The 8,557-nt window shown below is 45.7% G+C and overlaps 1 pseudogene; it reads left to right on the forward strand.

Annotated features, from left to right (window-relative positions):
* Positions 1-757: 757 nt before the first annotated feature.
* The window catches only part of LOC103596196, a 105,274-nt pseudogene continuing 97,474 nt past the window's right edge, over positions 758-8,557 (forward strand).

Genomic DNA, 8,557 nt, shown 5'->3' on the forward strand with positions numbered 1-8,557 from the left:
GCCCCTGCCCCCTGTCCTTACACGCCCCAATCCATCCCCCCGGCAATCCCCCAAGTGCGCTGGGTCGACAACAGCAACCTTTGAGGTGCTGGGAAAAGTCGCCGAGCAGCTGGTGAAAGCGACCTAGAGGGGGGCGACCGGGGGAGGGTCCGGCCAGGCCCTACACCGGCCGCCCCTGCCCCCTGTCCTTACACGCCCCAATCCATCCCCCCCGCAATCCCCCAAGTGCGCTGGGTCGACAACAGCAACCTTTGAGGTGCTGGGAAAAGTCGCCGAGCAGCTGGTGAAAGCGACCTAGAGGGGCGCGACCGGGGGAGGGTCCGGCCAGGGGGTGGGGGAGGCGCCCCAAGATTTCAGGGTCAGGGCCGCGGCACAGGGTCCTGGACCCGCAATCACCTAACTCCTGCCCTGCGTCTGTAGTGGTGGAAGTCGGCCCCTTTCAGGCCCCCAATCTAGGTCACCAGCAGGGAAGGGCTGAGCTGGGGGTCGCCAGAGGGGGTGAGGGGCGGGCCGTCTCCTCCCGAGGTGGGCGAGGAGTGAGTTGTTTCAGGGCCTGCCCCTCTCACTTCCACGCGACTGTAATTCCATCCCTGGGCGGGTCGAGCCTCCCTCCCTCCGGCGGCCAGCCGGTCCCTCCCCGTCGCCCCCGCCCCCCGAAAAGCCCTGTCGCTCGTAGCCGGCTTCAGTCCTGCACGCCGACCTCCCGCGGCTGTCCTGCCTCCTTGGACTTCCCCGTCGTTCCTGACCTAGACCCCTCCTCTCAGCCCCCCACCTGCTCAACCCGGCCCGGGGATCCGCGGGGGCCGCGTCCCCCACGTCCCAGGAGACGCCCTCTCCCCGTGCGTCCGGGACTTGGTGAAACTTTGCAGGCGCCAGCGGTGAAATGGATTTAATCCGAGGCGTCTTGCTCCGGCTCTTACTCCTGGCTTCCAGCCTCGGACCTGGCGCTGTGGCGCTCCGAGCAGCTCTCCGAAAACCAGGTAACGCGCTCAGTCCGCCCGTGGGCACCGCGCCCGGAGCGCCCCTGTCCCGCTCCTTGGCGAGGACGCCGAGCGGGCAATGCACCACCGCTCTCCCCCCTGGCCAGCCTCAGCTTAACCGGCTTCAGCTCTAACCAGAGCTGAGAAGAGACTCGAGCCCCCCCTCCCCGTCCCCCATCAAGCCCAGGCGGTCCCAGGGACATTTGTTTATTAAAAGAATGAATAATTTTGCAGGCACAGTAGAGGTGGTGGGCTCTGTCTTTGGCCACAGAGAGCCAAGAGTTGGGGCAGCGATCATGCCGTCTCAATTACAGGGGATTGCAACTGTGCAGAGGAGTCAAAAGGCACCTCCTGCGTCTCTAAACATCTTCTTGAATTCATATTGTCCAGAGCCCAGCCATTTCCTGTTAAGAGTCTGAAGGTTTGCCTGGAGTCCCCTCTGCCCATCTCCGGTCCTGCCCACGCACTATGTAGGGATGTGGATTCTGCTGGTAGGATCCCCTTCGCCGGTCCTGTTTGTTCAGAAAGAAGCGCCCAGTGGGTTCATTTTACCCTGATTTGAGCTCCTGTCTTTGCTCTGCTGCTTTAGACAAAGATATATGCATTGCAGGCTGTTACAAAGGATTGAGGAAAACTTGAAACCACAATAACTTGCATTTCCTCTGATTTTATAGGTAAAAAGTCTTTGTGTATTTTTGTCTACTTTGATTTGACCCTTGTGAGATTATTCAAAGTAGAACATTCTAAACAGTAAAGTTCTAAAAATTGTTTTCCGAATAACGATTTTTATTCTTCTTTGCTGGGACCATATTTAGATTCCGCAGAATGTGTTTTTTCTTAGCTTACTTTGTAAGCGAGGTTGTCTTATGGGATTAATTATATCTTGTGAACAATGGAAAACAATATAAGTTTATTTGAATGCAGTCTGCAAAACCTCACAGAAAGTGCAGTTTGTCTTCACAAATGTTTCTATAAGGAAGGCAAACCAGGGGAAATTTATTAGAGGACAAAGAAAATAATCTTGGCAGGTTCCCATGTGGCTGCTTAAATATTTTGCTGCTCAAGGATCTCTATCTGGAAATATGACTTGTTGCCTTTCAGTTCCGAGAGACACCCTCAGTCTTTGGGCTGTATCTATTATCACCTGTGCCTTGTCACCTGCCTTGAAATTTAGGGTCATTATCATAATGTGCACCACATGTAAATTATGAGCTATTTCATTCCCGCACTGTTCAATTCATTTTGGAGATAGTAGCAGCAGTCCAAGGTAGTATTAAATTAAATTGTTTCTCTTCTTGCATGCCCGCGAGCGGGCACACATACACACACACACACACACACACACACACACACACGCACGCACGCACACACACACGCACGCACACACACGCGCGCGCACACACACACACACCTTCAAGGATTTCAATAAAGGGCTTCTTTTTAACTTTCCTGCTTGAGATAACCACATCATGATCAATTGGATTCTGCAGCTTCAAGGATTTCAATGAAGGGCTTCTTTTTAACTTTCCTGCTTGAGATAACCACATCATGATCAATTGGATTCTGCAGGTTTACTCACATAAAACCATCTAGTCACAATTTTTGAACAATGCATGGTTGTATCTATAGTTCTGAAGCATGAACAGAGCATGCAGTGTTCTTTTAAGGATAGATTTCAATCCATTTGAGCAGAATTTTTAAAAAATATTTTACAAAAGCCTGCTGTATAAAACTGCTCATACGGTTCATCGTATTTCCTTTCTTATTTTTTGTAGTTCCTCTCCTAAAAATATTTTCTACCGGGCTCACTCAGGATCTCGTTCTGATATTCATGCCATGTTGGTTTCTTTGGTTTTATTGAAGCATAGATAGGATTTTGATAGCAGAAATTCTACCTTTTAAATACTTTGGCATATTAAATACATCAAATTCAAGGTAGAAAGAGTGTTTAGACTAGGTTTAGCCTAGAAGAGCTTTTCATTACTTTATAATTTTATCCAGACACTGGCTTTCAGATCGGAAAGCTGCTCAGATTAAAATGACAGCTACTTCATAAACTTCAGGGGAAATTTTCCTCCTGGGCTCATTTACATCCCTTGGAAAGACTAGTTTTTGATCCGGAAAATTGGTCCAGATTAAAAACTGAATGTGCCCTGCTTGGCTCTGATGTGAACAGCAACCAGTTAATTTATAATCTTCCCCAGACACCAGCAAATCCTGCTAGTATCCATATGGGAGCTTCTTTGTACTTGTTTTCTCAATAGAAATTGGTCTGTATGCAGCACTCTGAAGGTAGCCTGGCCACCATGCTGGAGCAGTTCTGTTTTATTTGGATAACCCTCCCCCATCTCATCTCCTCACAGTCCTAAATTTACTTTTGATAAGTACAGCTTTGATGGAGAAGTCTTAGATTCAAAGTCAACCTGAAAATTCCCCATCCCCACATACTTCTGTGAGAAAACCAAGTAGCAGCTTCTAGTATGAGTCTCATTTGGGTCCAACACAAGCAACCTCTTCCTCCACCCAAGACAGCTCATCTTCTGGCATTGAACATTAATAAAGAAATCTCTGCATCTGCCAAGACTCAGATGACAGTGTTAAGTTAAGTCAAATTAAATCACAATAACTAACACTAATTAAGTGCATGTTACATTGTTCTAAGAGCTTGACACGTACTGATTTATTCAATCAACCCAACAGCCTTGAAAGATAGGTACTATTATTATCCCTGCTTTACTGAAGGGAAAATTGTGACTTAGAGAGGTTAAATATCTCACCCAAGGTCACACAACTAGTAAGTGGAGGAATGGGAATTTAGGCTCTGATATTAAGGCCCAAATACTGAGTCTGAGTCCATAGCAGCCCTGTTTGGGGAGGTATGCAGCCTGTCTGGAGGGCATCTTCCTTCAGGCTGAGGATGAAAGCTCTCATGGGTCAGAGCCCTGGGAGCCAGATTAAAGGGTGTTATCCCTGTTGTTTTGTGTGGGGAGCCTGAGTTATTCTTACAGTTTTGTACATAGGATATATCTGGGCTTCCAAAGACAGCAGAGCACGAGTGATACTGACATGGAGTCTGGGAAGCGTTGAGAAGCTAATGTCTACTGAGCTCGTCCATAAGAATCAGGGGGTATGGGCTTACAGGGCACTGGAACAACTTGCTTTGTCTTGGTGAACTCCTAGGGATTAAGGCTTGGGAGGGTTGGAGGGTCCACTAGAGTACTTGGAGGTAGAAAAAGGGGCCTCTGAAGAACGGGAGGGTATAGGACTCCATCATTTCGCCAGGTCTTCACGGTGTGAAAACACCATTGTTTGGACATCCTTCATTCCTTTTTAGACTACAAATAAGAATCATAGATCTGGAAGGAAGTAAAGTATCCTCACTTTGCAACTGGGCTGAGGGCAATTAAGTGACTTGCCCAAGTTAACCTCAGAAGGTGAACTGGGCCTAGTCCAGTCCCCAGATCTCCCACCCTCCTGAGTGGTCTCTAGCCTAGTGCTTCTTCCTAACCCTGAGTCTCCCCAGGAAGTGCAGGAGAGCTGCTGTGCTTCTGATAGGGGGCGAGGGCAGGAAGAAGGAAAGGAGTGTCCAGACGTCTGCTGGAATCAGCATGTGATAAGCCACCTATGTTCCCACAGGCAGATTGGTAACACTTGTCCTTATCATTTTTTTTCAAGTTGGGTTTATTGAGGTATAACTTACACACAGTACGTTCATCCTTTTTAGCTGTACAATTTGATGAATTCTAACCAACGTATGCAGTAATCTAACCACCACCACCACACTCAAGATATATAGAACATTTCCATCACCCCAAAATATTCCCCTGTGTCCCTTTGTAGAAAATCTACCTCCATTCAGCCCCCGGCAATGACTGATCTGATTTCTGTCCCTACAGTTTGCCATTTCCAGTGTGTCACATGTTGTGTCTACCTTCTTTCACTTAGCATAATGCTTTCAGTAAGTGCCATCTATGTTGTTGCGTGTTATCAGTAGCTTATTCCTTTTTTATTGCTTAGTAGTAGTTCATTGTATAGATGATAGATTGCCACATAGTTTGTTTAATCATTCACTAGTTAAGGGATTTTTGAGTTGTTTTTGGTTTTAGGCTATTATGAATATAGCTGCTACTCGCCATTATATGCAGGTCTTTGGATGGATATGTCTTTCCATTTCTCTTCGTAAATGGCAGGAGTGAGATTACTACATCACATGGCAGTTGTATGTTGAACTTTGTAAGAAAACACCAAACTGTTTTCCACAGTGGCTGTACCATTTTCCAAAGTGGCTATACTGTTTTATGTTTCTATCAGCAATGTACGAATGTTCCGGTTGCTCCAAATCCTCTACAGTACTTGGTACAGTTGATTTTTTGTTTTGGTTTTTGTTTGTTTTAGTTATTCTAATAAGTGTGTAATGGTCTCTCATCACAGTTTTAATTTGCATTCCCCTAATGACTAATGATATTAAACATTTTGTTCAGGTATGTATTTGCCATCCAAATCTTTACTTTGGTGAAGTGACAATTTTAATCTTTTGCTGATTTTGTTTTAACTTGGGATGTTTATTACTGAATTTTGGTGTTCTTTGTACATTCTGGATGCAATTCCTTTATCAGATATTTGTTTTGTAAATATCTGCTTTCAGTATATGGCTTGTCTTTTCATTTTATTAATGCTCTCTTTCAAAAAGCAGAAGATTTAAATTTTGAGAAAGTCCAATTTATTTATTTTTTAAATGGTTCATGCTTTATTTAAAAGCTTAACCCAGGGTTACAAGGATGTTCCTTAGAAGTTTTTTAGGTTTTTCAATTTAGGCCTCTGATTCATTTTGAGTTAATTTTTGTAGGAGGTGTGGGATGTAGGTCAAGGTTTACTTTCTTGTGTATAAATGTATTGGCTTTATTTTATAGGCACTCGTGCTTGGTGTGGTGGCAGGAGGCAGTGTCTCAGAGGCAAAGTGATCTTTGGCTTAGAAGGCTTGTTGTAGCTCTCGGCCCACACTGGCTGGCACCATTAAGGGCTGCTCATATCTTTCATATGGTGCTCTCTCTATAAGGTTCTGTCAGTGTAGTTCTTGGGCCTGACCTTGCCATAGCATGTTTGGGCTTAATGCCAAGTGCTCAGGATAGGTGTAGGGGTCTTGGGAGTTGGGGAAGGGGTTGGTTGCTGGGCTAAAGACCAGTGAACTAAATCCAAGAGCCTGAGATTGCTGTTTATTTATTTAGACAAAACTCATGGCAATAATCAACTTTCTGGCACAGAGAGAGGGGCTGGAGAACTGCAAGTGGGTCCTGCCTTTTCTTTCTTCCAGTGTGTTCAATTTACCTGAGGTCCCAGGGTCAGTGGGAAAAGGTCAAGTCAGGGTTCAGAGTTGAAGGTATTCCCTGGAGGATCTGAGGGTTCACGGTCATCCTCAGCAAGATGCAGGTCTCTAATCTTTTCCTTTCCACTTTCCCAGCATTTCTCTATCTAAAAAAATTAGACTAAAATGAAGATCTAGGGAAATTCAGGAAACAACAACAACTACAAAGCAACAACAACCACCAAAAGCCTGGAAGAGAAGAGTTAACTTGTGGACAATGCACCTTGCTGGTTGATGGGTGGTTGATGGTGGAGATACGTGTCTGTCTAGGTGATTTCTGCTGCTGCTAGTGTGAGGCTGAATGGCTAAGCTGTCAGTGGCCAGAAGCTGAAGATCATCCTGGTCGACTTCCCAGTGTCACCCTGATCAACTTGGAGTGCCTGGTTGATGGTGGAGATAACGTGTCTGTCTAGGTGATTTCTGCTGCTGCTAGTGTGAGGCTGAATGGCTAAGGTGTCAGGGGCCAGAAGCTGAAGATCATCCTGGTCGACTTCCCAGTGTCACCCTGATCAACTTGGAGTGCAAAGGAGACTGATTACTTTTTCCCATATAGCTGTCATCCACGTTCCTTTCCCAAAGTATGTAATTTGGGTGATTCATCTCTTTTGCATGTCCCTCCTGTCCCCTTTCCAGTCAACCATACTCCATCACAGTTCTGATCCAGATTGTCTTGCTTCTTGGGAAAAACTGGCGCTCACAAAGCCCACCAGGGATATATATATATAGGGATATATACAAGGATATATACAGAGAACATCTCCAGCATATATATCCTCAGAACCTAGCTACCAGTATCCCATGCAATTCAGGTACTATGGCAGAAACTATTTTCCTCTAATTCTTCATTTCATCAGCCTTCCTCCTCTCCTATTGATTTCTACATTTTATATAATCCCTATAAATAATGACCCCCTCTCTTTTTACCCCAGTGCTCTACACATTCAGAGAAACTTCTCTAGTAACAAACTATAGAAATGATCCCCGAAAGTATAGTCTTAAGAATTACCTCTGTCTCTCTCTCTGCCTCTCTGTCAGTCTCTCTTTTCTTTCTCTCTTTCCTTTGATTTTCTGTGAGAAAAAGGGACAGAGAAGTCAAGATCAGGGGTAAGTGTAGTTTAACCTGAGGCATTACTTGTTTCTCAGAATTTTTTCTCCAGGAAGAATGACTTGGCCAGAAAGGAACTGTGTAGTGTTTTTTGTTTATTTTTTCTTACCCAGAGCCCAGAGCTTTAATAACATTGTAATTCTTTTGGGAATAGTTGTCCATCTGCTCATGAGTTACTACAGCCCAGAAGTGGTCCAGTGATCCTGAACTAGATTTCTGAAAGACAGGGACTCAAGTGTCTGAGGCCGAGTGGGTGGAACCTTAGCTTCCACAGGACTATCCTGTGAATATTTTGTGTTCTCCTGCCTCCCCCACTGGGCAAGCAGTATTGTAGTTTTTCCCAGCTGACTAAATGAATGACGTGATGTCTTGATTGCAGCAGAAAAGTCTTTTGAGCCAGTCAAGACCCCTGCCACTTGTCTTTGCCACTGTGTGTCAAGTTGCACATTTTGGAAGTGTACCTGTGTTTCAGGTAGAGAAGAAGGGAATAGGTGAGCCTAAATGGCAGTATGTAGAGGAAACCACCCAAGTTCATCTTTGATTCCATCGATTGGAGACCTCTCTTTTGAAGAAGGATGGCAGAGTGTGGCTTCAGCCTCCTGAAATGAGGTAGGAGACATTTGCCTCCTTACAGAACCCGTGGTCTCACGGTGGAAAGAGGGACTCAGGTGAGTCAAATCAAATTCTGCCAGCAGAGGGCGCACTTTCCAGCGCTGGCTCTGAGCAGGTCTGACCTCAGCAGATCTTAGGCCCTTGATATGATGAGTAATTCCTCAACTTCCTATGAGGATAAGAACTTTTAGAGTGCATCCCAGGCATCTGCCTTTTTAAACAAGAACTTCAGGTGACTCGATGCAGCTGGTTAACAGTCTACACTTTGAGACATGCGAGCTTGGGCTCCCCCTTTACCCACCTTTCCTTTGTCCCTCCAGCTGGGTACTCTGTACTACACTGTCAGTCCCCATTTCGTTCACTGACATGAACCTGTGACTGCTATTTTCAGCAGAACAACACGTGCTTAGACTCTCAGCTGGCTGCACAAAGGAGGGAACCCTGCGTGGCGTTAACCAAAAGCCACGTGGTATTCTATATAACCAACCCCTCCCCTCT

This window comes from Galeopterus variegatus, unplaced genomic scaffold (genome assembly GCF_000696425.1).
Source record: "Galeopterus variegatus unplaced genomic scaffold, G_variegatus-3.0.2 Scaffold81, whole genome shotgun sequence".
NCBI lineage: Eukaryota > Metazoa > Chordata > Mammalia > Dermoptera > Cynocephalidae > Galeopterus > Galeopterus variegatus.